General features: G+C 38.2%; 1 protein-coding gene across 14 annotated transcripts in view; it reads left to right on the forward strand.

Moving 5' to 3' along the window:
- The window catches only part of LOC105463752 (macrophage scavenger receptor 1), a 764,939-nt gene that overhangs the window by 15,308 nt on the left and 730,698 nt on the right, over nucleotides 1–18,933 (forward strand). For 11 of the 14 annotated variants that reach the window (XR_011607204.1, XR_011607203.1, XR_011607205.1 and 8 more), the window contains exons 3-4: nucleotides 2,426–2,590; nucleotides 3,424–3,592. The gene's annotated coding sequence lies outside the window, so the exon portion shown is untranslated. Of the gene's footprint in view, nucleotides 1–2,425; nucleotides 2,591–3,153; nucleotides 3,170–3,423; nucleotides 3,593–18,933 lie in introns of those variants that run through there. The other 3 variants (XM_071068603.1, XM_071068602.1, XM_071068604.1) reach the window with 2 other exon arrangements.

Here is an 18,933-nt window from a genome sequence, read left to right on the forward strand (position 1 = left end):
TAAATGTGCAGTGAGCAAGAGAGTGTGATTTTGGTGTAAGGATAGAAAAAGAGGTTAATAGAATGTGTTCAATGGGGAAAAGTATAATCTTTGCAACAAATGGTTTGGGAACAATCATGTAACCGCATGCAGAAACCCAATAATCGACTCTTACCTCCCAACATCAACAAAAATTACATTGAAATGGTGCATAGACTTAAATATAAAAGCTAAAATTGCTGGGCGTGGTGGCTCATACCTGTAATCCTAGCACTTTGGGAGGCTGAGACAGGCAGATCACCTGAGGTCAGGAATCTGAGACCAGCCTGGCCAACATGGTAAAACCCCATCTCTACTAAAAATACAAAAATTAGCCTAGCATGGTGTCGGATGCCTGTAATCCCAGCTACTAGGGAGGCTGAGGCAGGAGAATTGCTTGAACCCGGGAGACGGAGGTTGTAGTGAGCCAAGATCTTGCCATTGCACTCCAGCCTGGGTGACAGAGCGAGACTCTGTCTCAAAAAAAAAAAAAAGAAAAAAAAAAGGCAAAAAGTATAGGACTTCTAGAGGATAACATAGGAGAAAACTTTAGTGGTCTTGGCCTTGGAAAAGATTTCTTAAATACAACACCAAAAACACAATTCATAAGAGAAAAATAATCAATATTGTGCATTACCAACTAAAACATTTTATTCTGTTAAGCAAGTAAACCAGGAAAAAATAATGCAAACATGAATCTGATAAATAACTTGTAATTAGAACATAAAAATGTCTTCTAATAAAAAGAAATAGCATAGTAGAAAATGGGCAAGATATCCAAACAGATGTTTTATCAAAGGAGTTATACAGATGATAAATAAACACATCAAAAGAGGCTTAAGATCATTAGTCACTAGGGAAATGAAAATTACACCACAATGAGTTATCACTACTCACCCACTGAAATGACTGAAATTTTAAAAGTCTGAGCATATTACATATTGGGGGGCTGTAAACTTTTTTTTTATTTTTAATTTTACTTTAAGTTCTGGGATACACGTGCAGAACCTGTAGGTTTGTTACACAGGTATACATGTGCCATGGTGGTTTGCTGCACCTGTAAACCCATCATCTAAGTTTTAAGCCCCGTATGCATTAAGTATTTGTCCTAATGCTCTCCCTCTCCTTGACCCCAAGCCCCCGACAGGCCCCGGTGTGTGATATACCGCTCCCTGTGTCCATGTGTTCTCATTGTTCACCTCCCATCTATGAGTGAGAACATGTGGTGTTTGGTTTTGTGTTCCTTGTTAGTTTGCTGGAGGGACTGTAACTCTTAATACATTACTGGTGGGAATGTAAAATAATAAAAGCACTTTGGAAAACAGTTTGGCATTTTCTTAAAAAGATGTATGTACACCTACCTATGACCCCTCCATTCCACTCCTAGGAAGAGTAGAAGGAAAGTGGAAACGTACGTCCACCAAAAAGCTTGTACCTTAATATTCGCAGAGACTCTATTGTGATGGTTACAAACTGGAAACAACCAAAAATTTCCATTACCCGTTGAATGGATTGAGGTATATTCATACAATAAAAAGGAATGAGTTATTGATACAAGCAACAATGTGAATGAATCTCAAAACAATTATGTTGAGTGAATGAAGCCAAACAAAAAGAGTACATATGGTATTCAATTTATATAAAATTATATATAAAAATGCAGACTAATCTATCACGATAGAAAGAAGATCAGTTGTCTGGGGATGAGAAAGCAGGGAGTGGTGGGAGGGAGGGGTTGCACCTTAAGTAGTTAATAATAGCTTAATATTTTAGCTATTGTTATAATTATTACTATTATTAGCCTCTCACCTCCACAAATGGAAAAGGAATGAAAGAGAATATTGAGATTACATAAGAAATCACCGAGAAAACCTTGGAGTTTGTTTTGAATGATTAGACCAAATTTTTGTTATTATGTGAAATAGTGTATTGAAATTGAGGTTGAGTTATAGAAAAAGAAGAAAAGAATTTTAGTTTTTGGTTAACACAGGGCGTCTGAAATATTCTACCCTTTACACACACAATACATATACACATTGTGGCCATCAATCCTGTGTTGTATTTTTCTGTGTCGAATCAACGATTATTTTCATGTTGAGGACCATACATCCTAGTTCTATATTTTGAATGCCAGTCTCTAACTCTGCATGATCGCAACAGGAACCACTACCACATATTTCATGTACTTTTCTTGGCTTTGCTTTCTGTCTTCCTCGCTGGATACAGGGAACCCCACCAGCAATCGGTATATGCTGTTGACTGGTGGACTCAAAGCGCCTATGCGTTTTTTGTCTTCCATGTTTCTCTATTTCTGACTAAGATGTTTATTCTCTGGGCTAAGTGCGAGATAAAGATTCTAGAAATTTTGGCAACGTTTTTGACAAAGGGTTTTACTGTTTTTTCCTAGGGATGTGTTTGAAACTGTGCAGTGCTCTAGTAGCATTTTGAAGGTGGGGCCCAAGATGTTAACTATCTTCCATTCATGGGATAATCCTCAACAACCATGAATTGCGTCAAAGGCTAAAAGCACCGCTGTGGGGAAACACTGAGTCCTAGTCAACGATATTATACGGTAAAGGAAATAGAGCCACAGGGATGTTGAACCAAATGATCTTCATGCTCTCTCAAGTGCGTTTCTTTTATACATGGAGGTTTGGGCTCATGTTTTATACTCTGTTATGGTTGCCTTGCAGTGGGCAGGAGGAACATACCCACTTAGGGATGACCTATTGTATCCCCACTGACTTCAATAGGACACCATAAGGCTTCAATGCCAAGAGCACTAGACAAGGTCCGTTTTCACACTGCTGGTAAAGACATACCCCAGGCTGGGCACTTTACAAAAGAAAGAGGTTTAATGGACTTAGAGTTCCACGTGGCTGGAGAGGCCTCACAATCAAGCCAGAAGGCGAGAAGCACGTCTTACAGGGTGTCAGACAAGACAAGAGCGCTTGCGCAGAGAAATTCCCGTTTTTAAAGCCATCAGATCTCGTGAGACTTATTCCCTATCACGAGAACAGCATGGCAAAGACCCACCCACATGATTCAGTTATCTCCCACAGGGTTCCTCCCACAACACATGGGAATTATGGGAGATGCAAGATGCGATTTGGGTGGGGATACAGAGCCAAACCGTATCACAAGGATACAGGTCATTTTATTAGAAAGGTTAAAAACTGGTCTGATGTCAAAGGGGCGGTAGAGACAGAAAAAGAGCTCAGAGCTTCTGATTCCCATTTCCGTTCTAACACTGAATTGGGAAGTTTGAAATTTCTTGAAAAATAGCAAATAAATAATATAAATTAGAACAGCATGCGCTTTCTCCTGAAAAACAGCACAATGTAAAATGTAAAAATTTCTCACTGTGCGTTCACTTTATATTGTGTTTTTTCTCTTTTCATTCAGAGCTTAAGAACATGGCCTGTGGGGTCTGACTTCCTGGGACAAATTCCAGCTCTGCTATTTCTGTGGTGAAGGCGCAATTTCTTCTTTTTTACCAAGGGAGAAGAATAGGATTGTTTTGGAGATTATAGAAGATAATTTGTATCAAGCCTTTACCAGTGCCTAGAACACAGTGAGTCCTCAAATGTTAGCATAAATTTTGTTTTGTTAACATAAATTGTTTTGTTAGCATAAATTTTGTTTTGTTAGCATAAATTTTGACTTTTAATCAACTTATAGTGGCCATACAATTTGGAAATTATTATCTATGGTTATAAGTCCTATAATTGCTTTTGAAAGTGACGTGATTTAAAAGCACACTTGGCTGGCTGCAGTGGTTCACATCTGTAATACCAGCACTCTGATGGGCTGAGGCAGGAGGATTACTTGAGCCCGGGAACTCGAGGCTGCAGTGAACTAGAGTCACACCACTGTGCTCACTCTAGACTGGGCAACAGAGCAAGAGTCTGTCAAAAAAAAAAAAAAAAAAAAAGAAAAGAAGGAAAAATCTGTGCTATCTACAGAGCTGATGGTGGAAAATAACTCCTCTGATTGCCTGAAACTGAGGAACATCGATATGGTAATTCATGTGGTCTTGAGGATTTTTTATACACACAAATTTTTAATCATCTAGCTAAATGTTCTTCATATCTTTAAAGTTTGCCTCCTCTCACTTTTATTGCCTACATTTATTTCTAAATGTATTTTTGGTGACTGTACCTTTCCCTGTGTCCCTGAAAGATTGTGGAATTACTTTCAAGTTTTAACGGGCTTCGTTAGTAAGTGAGAGCTAATTCTCAACATTGCTGTTTTGTCCTTCACTCTCTATATCCATGATGACATTTTACCATATGAATGCCAAGTGAGACTGTAAAAAAAAACAAAATTTTTTAACTATCCACTAGGGGGAGGCCTTGCTCTTCCATTCAATGTAGATTTTCTTTTAAAAAATACAAGTGAAATTTAGATTTCTCTCTTTGTGAAAGGCTGAACGTTTCAGTCCTGGTATTAAGAACTCTGTTTAACGTCATGGTTATATCTTGGCTCTGCTGAGTTTGACAATGCAGAATTCACTTGAGGAGGGAAGACATCTGCTGATCTGTGAACAGTGTTTAGTTTCCTTGTTTCTTTATCCTTCATGGACTACTCAAGCAACAGTCTCACATAAAATACTGTTTTTCACAGAAATGTCACTGTTCTAAAGACTAAATGGAAGGACTCCCTTCTGCCTGTTTACAGAGATGGCTTACTGAAGGATCTCTGTGTCATATAATTGTACTTATTAGTCTCGATCTCTTCACCATGTTGATGGAATTTTTCAGAAGAAACGAAGGAGTGATATGAAGGCTTCTGGGTTTTTTAAAGAAGATTTACAAAAAAAAAGAAAAGTAACTTTTAACGGCCCATTTGAATTTGAATCTCCAAATAGTTCCAAGTAACTACCATTTAATTTTGGTGTCTCTATAGATCAATTTTGCTTATCAAATTATATCACTTTAGCAATAGATGGGATAATATGAAATAATAGAATGATGGAAGTATATTAACTGGTAAGAGCTAAGAGCTAGCAGAGGTTTATGTTCTAATTTGATTAGCAAATGTAGTCTTTTTCAAAGCACCGTGATTGTCCTTTACCTGGTACTCAGGAAATTTAAAGTTTAAGGTAGAATGGTGGTGTAGCTGCTTGGGAAAAGTTTGGCTGTTTCTTAAAATGTTAAATGTAAATATACCATAGGACCCAGCAATTTCAATTCTAGTTACCTGCCTAAGAAAAATAAAATTATATATTCACACAAAAACTTATATGTAAATGTTCATTCACAGTTTTATTTATATTAGCCAGAAAATGGAAAGAACTCAAAAGTCCATCAGTTGGTGTGTAGATAAATAAAAAATGGTATAACCACATAACACAATACTATTGGCCAATGGGAAGGCATGGAGTACGGGCACACGCTACAACATCTATGAATCTCAAAAACGTGGTGCTAAGTAGAATCAGCCAGACACAAGAGACCACATATTGTAGAATTCCATTTAAAGGAAAAGTCCAGAAAAGGGAAATTGATAGTAACAGAAAGTAGATTAATGGTAACCTGGGAGTTGCAGTGGTCCTAAGGAGTACCTGGAAGCTGTTTTAAAATTGGATTATAGTGACGATTGCACAACTCTGTACACTTCCTAGCAGCCAATGAATTGTACACCTAGAACTTATTGTATGTTTAAAGTTATTAAAAATGAATAGAATGAATCTGAAGATCAAATGTTTCATGAACATTTTGTAGGGAAGAAATCAAACTCATCAGATATTTCAGCTTCCCAGGCCAGGCCACCTTTTGTCTTCAAGAATCAGTAGGAGTGCATGACTTTCGTTTCTGTCACCTTGAGAAAAACAGAAAAATGCGTCTAAGTCAAAGCATCAGAATCCAAGCTATAGCACCTGTGTTTGCCTGTGACCTGTAAAAATTCCTTTAACTCACGCAATCTACCACTCTCTGAACTTGACGAGACTCTATTAGTTACAGTCCTTTCTCTCAAGGCACATGAACACCATGTTGTTTGCTTATCTTGAGGAATTAAATATTATTTTTGGGAGGTGAGATGCACACAAAAAAGAATTATTATTTCTTTTAGAGGCAGGATCTCACTCTGTCACACAGGTTGCAGTGCAGTGGCATGATGATGACTCACTGCAGCCTTGAACTCCTGGGCTCAAGTGGTCCTCCTCCTACCTCAGTCTCCCAAGTAGCTGGGACTACAGGTGCATGGTACCATGCCCAGATAATTTTAAAAGTTTTTTTTTTTTTTTTTTTTTTGGAGAGACAGGGTCTTGCTATGTTGCCCAGGCTGGTCTTGAACTCCTAACCTCAAACGATTCTCTTGCCTTGGCCTCCCAAAGTGCTGAGAGTATAGTCATGAGCCACTGTGGCTGGCAAGAATTTATTTTTTTCTTTTTCCAGCTAACTTCTGACGAACTGTAAAACCTTGGCCACCATTTTCAGTATGTCTTTGAAATTGTCCTTTGCCCTTATCTGGCCAGAACAATGGATTATATTTTCTGACATCACAGGTGCAGAATTTTGGCAAGCTTAGTTCTAAAAACCACTTGAGATAGAAATCTTCAAGGAAAATATTTGAAGTAAAATAGTATTCACAAATATAGTGATAATTTTGCTTATGGAAATGAATCTATTGTAATCTCTCTCCCTCAAGCCTTATTAATAGTCACAACTATTTTGAGAGTCATTGAAAATGTTTGAAATTAGTTTTACAAAACCCATCAAAAAGCTGCTTACATTTAAAAGGAAATGATGGAATGTTTGTCTACGTATGGTTATTTGTCTTTTCCATCTTGGCGAGCAAGCACTTTTTCTTATATGTTTTTGAGAAATTTTCCTTGAAGGAATTATCTTGTGAGTGTTCATGCATCCCATTGGTGGTTAGACCGCATTCCATAAGCTACTCTACTTTTTAGCCCAAACTTTCTATCTTTCAATCTCTTGATAACTACTGGGTGCTTACCATGTCCTGGGCTCTGTCCTAGACCCAGCCCTGATGTTGTTATAGCAGCTAACCAACCTAGTACAGTTCCTGTCCTCAAAACCCATTTTTAATGAATAAGACCTAGTATTTGATAGCACACCAGGGTGACTATAGTCAGTAATAATGTAATTGTACTTTAAAAATAACTAAAAGAGTACAGTTGGATTGTAACACAAAGGACAAATGCTTGAGGGGATGGGTACCCCATTTACCCTGATGCGATTATTATGCATTGTATGTTTGTACAGGATATCTCATGTACCCCATAAATATATACACCTACCGTGTACCCACAAAAATGAAAAGCATTTGTATAGATGATCTTTAAACAGAAATCAATAGAGATCAACCAAGGTATTGAAAAATTTAGAATCTCCATTTATCTTAAAATTTTTAAAAAATTTCTGTTTCTGAGAATGTTTAGAAGGTATATGATATATAAGTACATGTATATAATCTATAAATTATAAAATCCACACATTAAAGGTACATACTCATATTATTTACTGATAGAAGCTTAAATAAAAAATGTTTGCAAACCACTGGCTTAGTTCATTAGTGATAGTAACAGGTGGCTTGTGAGAAATTTTAGACCCTCATAGACCCAATTTACTCTCATAGTAATAATGAACCCCTCCAAATGCATACCAAATAAACAATAAATAGAAGCATAAACACTGTGCCTACTATTTAAATGCAGCTTCAATATTAGTCCCCTGTCCACCATATCTTCTAATCACTTCTGTGTCTTAAGTACTTTAAATATCGAAAATTTATGGCACTAGCATGATCTCATTCACTCGTCTCATTCATGTAGCACTAACCAATTACAGTACTACATGGAGAGGAAGAAGTATTAGGAATGTTGGCAGCACACAGCGGGGGCAGGCTAGCCAGTTCCTGGAGTTAGAAGAAACTTTTCTATGGGTGTAGCATCTAAGTTGAAACTTGAAGGCTACGTAGAATTTGTTATTCTATTTCTAAGAAGTAGAAAAAGAGCCTTCTGTGAAGACACCAAGTACAAACCATTCTATTAATAGCATTAAAGAGCAGCATGCCAATTTGAGGTTATTAATAGTATAGTGAGGCCAGGTGAGGAGGCTTATGCCTATAATCCCAGTGCTGTGGGAGGCCGAGGTGGGAGGATTGCTTGTGGTCAGGAGTTTGAGACCAGCCTGGGCAGCATGGCAGATCCTGTCCATGGGACCAAGAAGCATGAAGACCTTCTGCAGTTGGTTGTATTGTCCAGAGGAGAGAAGGCATCTGGCATTAAATGAGTGATAGTGAGGACAGAGGGTAGTGATCTGCTTAAGACATAGAATACACAGGAGTTGGTGGTTGATAAGACATGGGGGATGAGGACTATGACACCAGGTTACTGACTACAGAAAATAAACAGGTTTTTCAGTTAGAGAAAGACAACTCGATTTTGAGAATTATGGAATTTAAGGTGTCTGCAGGGTGTCTAAGAGAGCTGGTATACATTTTGATATATAGACCTGAACTTCTGTACAGAATTCTGAGCTAAAGATAGAGATTTCAGGGTTGTCTGCATAAATATGGAAACAAACTACGTGAGTGGGTAAGGTGCCCAGACTGAATATGTAGGTGTGAAGAGAAGACGCTTGGAACAGAGCCCCAAGGAACTCCAAAACTTGATGGATCAGTAAAAGAAAAGTCGCTCACAGAGGGAGCTGTGAAAGAGAACGAGGAAAGGAGGAGAGTGTAATGCACTCATATCCAAAGAAAGGGACTATTTCAAATGGAGAAAGATGTCGAATGAGGAATACTGTAGAGAATAAGATAAGAACTAAAACTAACCACAAGGTCACCTTGGCAAGATAGCTTTACTGAAGTGATAGCAACAGATCTAGGACTTGAATAAGTGAAGTGTAAAACGTCTCTTCCCAGAAATCTTTATATATGTGTCTCTATTAATTGAAAAGAGATGGATGGGCACGGTGACTCATGCCTGTAATCCCAGCACTTTGGGAGGCCGAGGCAGGGGGTCACTTGAGGTCAGGAGTTCCAGACCAGCCTAGCCACTGTGGTGAAACCCCGTGTCTACTAAAAATACAAATATTAGCTGGGCTTGATGCACATGCCTGTAATCCCAGCTTCTCGGGAGGCTGAGGCAGGAGAATTGCCTGAACCTCGGAGGCAGAGGTTGCTGTGAGTCGATAATGTGCCATTATACTCCAGCCTGGACAACAGAGTGAGACTCCATGTCAAGAAAAAAAAAAAAAAAAAAGAAAAGAGATAGTAATGATCTGGAGTAGGTGAATTAATTCCTTCACTTTATTAATGTGTTCCACTTCCTAGAAAACGTAACAGACCAGTTAACGTACATGTGTCCTTAAAAAAGCCTCTTCAGGATATCATCCAGGAGAACTTCCCCAACCTAGTAGGGCAGGCCAACATTCAAATCCAGGAAATACAGAGAACGCCACAAAGATACTTCTCGAGAAGAACAACTCCAAGACACATAATTGCCAGATTCACCAAAGTTGAAATGAAGGAAAAAATCTTAAGGGCAGCCAGAGAGAAAGGTCGGGTTACCCACAAAGGGAAGCCCATCAGACTAACAGCAGATCTCTCGGCAGAAACTCTCCAAGCCAGAAGAGAGTGGGGGCCAATATTCAACATTCTTAAGGAAAAGAATTTTCAACCCAGAATTTCATATCCAGCCAAACTAAGTTTCATAAGTGAAGGAGAAATAAAATCCTTTACAGATAAGCAAATGCTTAGAGATTTTGTCACCACTAGGCCTGCCTTACAAGTGACCCTGAAGGAAGCACTAAACATGGAAAGGAACAACCGGTACCAGCCATTGCAAAAACATGCCAAAATGTAAAGACCATCAAGGCTAGGAAGAAACTGCATCAACTAACGAGCAAAATAACCAGTTAATATCATAATGGCAGGATCAAGTTCACACATAACAATCTTAACCTTAAATGTAAATGGACTAAATGCTCCAATTAAAAGACACAGACTGGCAAACTGGATAAAGAGTCAAGACCCATCAGTCTGCTGTATTCAGGAGACCCATCTCACACGCAGAGACATACATAGGCTCAAAATAAAGGGATGGAGGAAGATTTACCAAGCAAATGGAGAACAAAAAAAAGCAGGGGTTGCAATACTAGTCTCTGATAAAACAGACTTTAAACCATCAAAGATCAAAAGAGACAAAGAAGGTCATTACATAATGGTTAAGGGATCAATTCAACAGGAAGAGCTAACTATCCTAAATATATATGGACCCAATACAGGAGCACCCAGATTCATAAAGCAAGTCCTTAGAGACTTACAAAGAGACTTAGACTCCCATACAGTAATAATGGGAGACTTCAACACTCCACTGTCAACATTAGACAGATCAACGAGACAGAAAGTTAACAAGGATATCCAGGAATTGAACTCATCTCTGCAGCAAGCAGACCTAATAGACATCTATAGAACTCTCCACCCCAAATCAACAGAATATACATTCTTCTCAGCACCACATCGTACTTACTCCAAAATTGACCACGTAATTGGAAGTAAATCACTCCTCAGCAAATGTACAAGAACAGAAATTATAACAAACTGTCTCTCAGACCACAGTGCAATCAAACTAGAACTCAGGACTAAGAAACTCAATCAAAACCGCTCAACTACATGGAAACTGAACAACCTGCTCCTGAATGACTACTGGGTACATAACGAAATGAAGGCAGAAATAAAGATGTTCTTTGAAACCAATGAGAACAAAGATACAACATACCAGAATCTCTGGGACACATTTAAAGCAGTGTGTAGAGGGAAATTTATAGCACTAAATGCCCACAAGAGAAAGCAGGAAAGATCTAAAATTGACACTCTAACATCGCAATTAAAAGAACTAGAGAAGCAAGAGCAAACACATTCGAAAGCTAGCAGAAGGCTAGAAATAACTAAGATCAGAGCAGAACTGAAGGAGATAGAGACACAAAAAACTCTCCAAAAAATCAATGAATCCAGGAGTTGGTTTTTTGAAAAGATCAACAAAATTGACAGACCACTAGCCAGACTAATAAAGAAGAAAAGAGAGAAGAATCAAATCGACGCAATTAAAAATGATAAAGGGGATATCACCACCGACCCCACAGAAATACAAACTACCATCAGAGAATACTATAAACACCTCTACGCAAATAAACTGGAAAATCTAGAAGAAATGGATAATTTCCTGGACACTTACACTCTTCCAAGACTAAACCAGGAAGAAGTTGAATCCCTGAATAGACCAATAGCAGGCTCTGAAATTGAGGCAATAATTAATAGCCTACCAACCAAAAAAAGTCCAGGACCAGATGGATTCACAGCTGAATTCTACCAGAGGTACAAGGAGGAGTTGGTACCATTCCTTCTGAAACTATTCCAATCAATAGAAAAAGAGGGAATCCTCCCTAACTCATTTTATGAGGCCAATATCATCCTGATACCAAAGCCTGGCAGAGACACAACAAAAAAAGAGAATTTTAGACCAATATCCCTGATGAACATCGATGCAAAAATCCTCAATAAAATACTGGCAAACCGGATTCAGCAACACATCAAAAAGCTTATCCACCATGATCAAGTGGGCTTCATCCCTGGGATGCAAGGCTGGTTCAACATTCGCAAATCAATAAACATAATCCAGCATATAAACAGAACCAAAGACAAGAACCACATGATTATCTCAATAGATGCAGAAAAGGCTTTTGACAAAATTCAACAGCCCTTCATGCTAAAAACGCTCAATAAATTCGGTATTGATGGAACGTACCTCAAAATAATAAGAGCTATTTATGACAAACCCACAGCCAATATCATACTGAATGGGCAAAAACTGGAAAAATTCCCTTTGAAAACTGGCACAAGACAGGGATGCCCTCTCTCACCACTCCTATTCAACATAGTGTTGGAAGTTCTGGCTAGGGCAATTAGGCAAGAGAAAGAAATCAAGGGTATTCAGTTAGGAAAAGAAGAAGTCAAACTGTCCCTGTTTGCAGATGACATGATTGTATATTTAGAAAACCCCATTGTCTCAGCCCAAAATCTCCTTAAGCTGATAAGCAACTTCAGCAAAGTCTCAGGATACAAAATTAATGTGCAAAAATCACAAGCATTCTTATACACCAGTAACAGACAAACAGAGAGCCAAATCAGGAATGAACTTCCATTCACAATTGCTTCAAAGAGAATAAAATACCTAGGAATCCAACTGACAAGGGATGTAAAGGACCTCTTCAAGGAGAACTACAAACCACTGCTCAGTGAAATCAAAGAGGACACAAACAAATGGAAGAACATATCATGCTCATGGATAGGAAGAATCAATATCGTGAAAATGGCCATACTGCCCAAGGTAATTTATAGATTCAATGCCATCCCCATCAAGCTACCAATGAGTTTCTTCACAGAATTGGAAAAAACTGCTTTAAAGTTCATATGGAACCAAAAAAGAGCCCGCATCTCCAAGACAATCCTAAGTCAAAAGAACAAAGCTGGAGGCATCACGCTACCTGACTTCAAACTCTACTACAAGGCTACAGTAACCAAAACAGCATGGTACTGGTACCAAAACAGAGATATAGACCAATGGAACAGAACAGAGTCCTCAGAAATAATACCACACATCTACAGCCATCTGATCTTTGACAAACCTGAGAGAAACAAGAACTGGGGAAAGGATTCCCTATTTAATAAATGGTGCTGGGAGAATTGGCTAGCCATAAGTAGAAAGCTGAAACTGGATCCTTTCCTTACTCCTTATACGAAAATTAATTCAAGATGGATTAGAGACTTAAATGTTAGACCTAATACCATAAGAATCCTAGAGGAAAACCTAGGTAGTACCATTCAGGACATAGGCATGGGCAAAGACTTCATGTCTAAAACACCAAAAGCAATGGCAGCAAAAGCCAAAATTGACAAATGGGATCTCATTAAACTAAAGAGCTTCTGTACAGCAAAAGAAACTACCATCAGAGTGAACAGGCAACCTACAGAATGGGAGACAATTTTTGCAATCTACTCATCTGACAAAGGGCTAATATCCAGAACCTACAAAGAACTCAAACAAATTTACAAGAAAAAAACAAACAACCCCATCAAAAAGTGGGCAAAGGATATGAACAGACATTTCTCAAAAGAAGACATTCATACAGCCAACAGACACATGAAAAAATGCTCATCATCACTGGCCATCAGAGAAATGCAAATCAAAACCACAATGAGATACCATCTCACACCAGTTAGAATGGCGATCATTAAAAAGTCAGGAAACAACAGGTGCTGGAGAGGATGTGGAGAAATAGGAAGACTTTTACACTGTTGGTGGGATTGTAAACTAGTTCAACCATTATGGAAAACAGTATGGCGATTCCTCAAGGATCTAGAACTAGATGTACCATATGACCCAGCCATCCCATTACTGGGTATATACCCAAAGGATTATAAATTATGCTGCTATAAAGACACATGCACACGTATGTTTATTGCAGCACTATTCACAATAGCAAAGACTTGGAATCAACCCAAATGTCCATCAGTGACAGATTGGATTAAGAAAATGTGGCACATATACACCATGGAATACTATGCAGCCATCAAAAAGGATGAGTTTGTGTCCTTTGTAGGGACATGGATGCAGCTGGAAACCATCATTCTTAGCAAACTATCACAAGAACAGAAAACCAAACACCGCATGTTCTCACTCATAGGTGGGAACTGAACAATGAGATCACTTGGACTCAGGAAGGGGAACATCACACACCGGGGCCTATCATGGGGAGGGGGGAGGGGGGAAGGATTGCATTGGGAGTTATACCTGATGTAAATGACGAGTTGATGGGTGCAGCACACCAACAAGGCACAAGTATACATATGTAACAAACCTGCACGTTATGCACATGTACCCTACAACTTAAAGTATAATAATAATCAATAAATTAAAAAAAAAAAAGCCCCTAGAGTAGTTAAGGATAAGAATGCCTGACTCTAAAGAAGACTGGAGACAAAGACCTTTCATTTCTGGCTAAAGGAAGTTTCCAGGTGGTAAAGATCACTACATAGTCAGTGGCCTGCTTTTCAGAAGGCTAGAACTTGCGGCGAATTGTGCTTCTTTTTTCTTATACCCTGAATCCGGTCAATTACCCACTGTCATTTGCTCTTCACTATTTTTAGTACATGCTTTTTATAATTATCAGTCCTTGTTTTTTAAATAATTATCAGTAATTGTCCAGATTGTTAACTAATAGGAAGCTAGAATACTGAAACACAAACTACTGGGGTGCAGTCTAGGAATGGGATATAATTGCTCAGGCCCTGATATTGGGTTGATTCTGCACCAAGCCTCAGTTTCCCGATCTGTAAATTGTGGGAGTTCATAGTGAGCTTATCATGTTGTTGTAAGGATTAAATCAGACAAGATGTATGTAAAGCACTTAGTTGGCTGGCCTGCTGTAAACATCCAAATAAAAGTTCATCGCTAGATAAATTATTGTTTCACCTTAAAAAAAAAGTCATTTCAAACGGGCTTTGTGTGTACAGAGAAGCCATTCCAAGGTCAGGATTAAAGTCAATATCGGGGTTGTAAGAATAAAGTTGATAGTGTGTTTATCTGCAATATTCATTTGCCTGCTGTATTGAAAATCCAGAGATAATCTTCTTAGTGTCAGTCAACCCTCTACTGCTTCTGCCTTGCATTCGCAAAAACTCAGCTGTCCTTTTCCGCTTTATGTTGCCAATTTACGATTGTTGGCATTCCCACTTCCTGTAGCCGAATTATGGTCTTTTTGGGTGTCACTTAAATATTATAAGGTTCAGCTGAATCTGCTTAAGAACTCCCAAGACACTGAGCACAAGTGTTCTCAGTTGTGTGATGATGTTTGGAACGTCCTTAGGCAGAGCTGTCAGAGCCTGAGGGTGTATCCTACACACTTAGCCGTGTTGGAAGTTCAGTTCATAACACTTTGAAGACCGAAAGATACTTAGATATGTCTAAGATCATTAGCATTATGAATTTATTAGCTACCAACATCAAGTGCACAAGGCTATTAGAGCAAACAAGATAAAAATTAATCTTTAACTGCCAACAAAGAAAAAATTGAAAAAAAAGAGGTGAAAATGCAAATATATATTCTCAGTGTACAGAAGAATTGCAACATTCTGGACTGGCTAAAGTATATTCTGCACAAGGGTTATGGAAAGATTGAATAAACATGAAATATTCATGCTTTAAGTAATCACTAGCTTGTTGTAGTATCTCTTATTAATTTAACAATTAATAGAAACTTAGGAGAGAAGGAAGAACACTGGCTCAAAAAAGTTGGAAATATTGACAAAGTGTGAACAAAGTGATGCGTGATGGATGATAGAATCTAAGTAATTAGTATAGAACATGAAGGCAGGATGGGTTTGAAAAGGATCCGAGAAAGTAGAGGAGACAGTAGACCTAGAAATTAAAAGATGTGGTAGAATGAGAATTAAATATGTCAAAGTCAGACCAATTCTAGATAACAGGTGACAAAACTGGCCCCTGGTCTTGTTCAATTGTCCTATTCTTGCTTATCTGCAGTATTGCTACCATGACTGTTACTTTTGGAGACAATATGGACTAGAGATAAGTTAGCTTTATAGCATTTGAAAAATGTAGCAGGATGCAAGCTTACCTTTAAGGGAATGAGTCACTCTCTCTATTACAGTGTGGAGATACCAGTCTGTCTTCCTACAGAAATTTTTACACTAATTTGACTGTTTTGTGATGTGGTTTGGGATCATTTGGATTCAGAGAATCCTGTACATGAGCCACTATTTTGTGATAATATTTTCTAACTTTGGTTTTAAATTTTTTGGGGGGTATAGTTTCCAGAATTACCTGAAAAGAGTGGTTCAGATACACGTTCTACAAAAAACTGGGTATTAAAAAAAGTTCATTGCCTGCTCAATTGCATAGTAGTTCTTAGAATTTTTAATGACAGGAGTTTGTGAGCTATAGACCGAAAAATGATCAAAGAGCCATTAGCGCTAACCTTACTTCTATTTATAGTTATCATAATGGCCCCCAGCCCTGACTGCGACTCTTGTTCAACTTCAGTCGTCCAGAACCCGTCACCGAGGTTTCAATGCATTGGCTTATTCTGTTACTTAAAGTTTCACTGATGAATGTTTTTTTCCTATTTGGCGCCTGCCTTTGGAAAGATAGCTGCAAGCAAGGAACACTCATTAACCCAGTTATACATGGGGGGAGCGTTGAAGAAAGGCAAACTTTTCTTACTGATGTAAAGTCATTTTTGGAACTATTAAACCTCTAGAGGAGAAAATGATTTTGCAGTACACATTCCGTACCTTTTAGAGCCTGTCACAAACACAGCCACTGACGTTTAAAGATACTATTTAAGAAAACACAGCTGGTAGGCGTAATATTTAAATAGTGCCCCGACGTGATGCCCGGCAGCTGCTGCTGCATCACATTTGAAGTGCATAATAGTCAAAGTGAGAGCAGTCTCCAGGGAAGTGTTCGGAGAGAGCGAACGGAAACTTGTTCTCTAGTCTTTTCTCCCGGAAGGGAAGCAATGGCGTGGGGAGAGAGCGCGGAGGAAGGGAGAGATGCAGAAAGGTAGATTCTTGTGTGTAGGTGAGTGGATGAGATAATAAAGCAAGTTAATTTGGGCTCTGCTGACTTATTTATCTGTCCCTGGCACTTTTCTCTGTACAAGCCCAGGAAGCCATCTCCTTCCTGAGGTTTTTAATGAAACAATTTACTTGAAATAATAATAAAAAAGAAGAGCTTCACATGCTCTTGCATTTAAATTGGAGTCTTTTCTCTCCAGTGTAGGCCTTGTCGTTGATCAGTAACACTGGGATGAAAATATCCCAACTATCTCTGAGAAAGGTGGATTAATTCGCTTGTGGTACACTAAATGATTTGGATTGTTTTTCTCCGTCTCTTAAAACATGGCCATGACAGACATTGAGAAAGTTAATTAGTGTATGGTGTTTTTTTCTTCTTAAAAAGAAGACAACTATTTAAAAAACAAAAATGAGAAAAAAAAGAATGTGAGTTTTATGAGATAGTGACCAACATTTCTCCCCAGAAGTTGTATAGTTCTGACTTGAAAACCGTGGTGACCCATGTGTCTCCCCCAAAGTTGTATAATTCTGACTTTACACCTGATTTATAATTCAAACTTTAAAGTGGATTCAGACTGACTCTTTGTAATATTCAGGTTGTACCATCCTGTGCAGAATGTGAATCCAGAGAGGGCAAGCACTTTATTTTGGGAATGTTTTACTTAGTGCCAGGTATTCTGTGAGTACAAAGTGTGAATTGATGTTGTTGACTCCAGAGATACTTATGTTTGGGATTACATTTTTGTATACTGAATTTACTTTAAAAACCGTATCAGATTGAAGTCCGCATCTTTTTGTGTTCAAACCTTTAGAATGATATTCTTTACTTTTCCAATTATTTGTTCCACTCTTTGAAAATCACTGATGTTAGCAGACTCTTCATTATATTTAAATACATTTATGGAATCACAGGTCTCCTCTTTAAGATGCTATTTCTTTGCTCCTAAGTAGCCCTCAGAGAATTCACTACAACTTTTAAAAATCTAAAATCCTATGGAAGCAACTTGTGATTTTCTTTTATATTATATTCCTGTGTCAAATAACTTTTACGGTTGAGAACTTTTTCCTGCCAAAACTAAATTCCTCCCCTTAAATTTTAAGCCTATACATCAGAACCCAGAACAAGAGCCTGTCTACCCACCCTGTACAAAGCTATCATTCTCTTTTTCGCCTGGAATGGTGAGATAGAAAAAAGAAAGCTGTTTGGTTTCACATAAGGAGCCAATTTTTCATCTTGACAAACTCATGTGATTACTGTATTTACTGATAGGGTTCCATGACCAGTCTTTGAGTCATCTCTTTAGAGATTTTACCACTTTTGACTGTAAGGGAAGAGAAGGTTATGTGGTGCTATTTCTCCAAGAGTGTCTAGGACTTGCAGAACAAATGCTGTGGGAAAATAATTTCACCCAGCAGGCTCTAGGATACTAACGGCAACTTTCTAGGTGATTAAAATTTCAAAAGACCTAGATACCCATTTAAATGTAATGGGATTGAAGATGAAAGTGCTCAGGGTGTTTGGTTAATTCCTTAGGATCTAGCTTAGACTTGTTACAGCTAATGTCCAATTAGAGGACAATGTCCGTTATTAGCCTAAAGGTTTCTCTAAATTTCCATTTTCAATGCAAATCTAATTATCACAAACATATTAAGTTATTGGGGATGAGTAGAGCAAAGAGGAAAGGATAATCGTTGCATATTCACCATTGCTTCCATTTACAAAGACAATGCACTGTTGGAGATCGAAAGGTAGCTAAGACAGTGTTCTTGCTTTTAAAGACTGAATGTTCTTGAAAGTGCAAAAGGTAAGTACAAAAGTATGGCTTTCATAACGTGAGAAGACAAGAAACCCAGAAATGGAAGAAAAATAGTAGTTGTTGGGGAAAGACCAGTATTGCAGTCACATATACTGAATAAAGTGCTGAGCCACAGGGGTGAGGAACTATGCGGAATTGAAGAAGAAAGGGTATTACTTGAATTAGAGCTGTAGCTACTTTGAATAGCAGCAGGAGCTGTACAAATATCTCTTTAAGTGACATGAATGAGAGTACATAGTCAGGTTTTTATAAAAAAAAATTCCAAGTCTTTCCTTGAATTTATAATGGTTATTTTTATTGCTTTACGATTTAGGATTACTGCCATATTGAAGAAAATGAGGACAAAAACTTTTCAGTCTTTCCAGAAAATTGTCTGGAAGGAGAAAAAGAAGCAATACGTGAACATGACAAATCAATGAGTTGAGGTGGTCATAGGATGTTCCAATTATTTAAATGTTAAGGCTGGTGT

This window comes from Macaca nemestrina, chromosome 8 (genome assembly GCF_043159975.1).
Source record: "Macaca nemestrina isolate mMacNem1 chromosome 8, mMacNem.hap1, whole genome shotgun sequence".
NCBI lineage: Eukaryota > Metazoa > Chordata > Mammalia > Primates > Cercopithecidae > Macaca > Macaca nemestrina.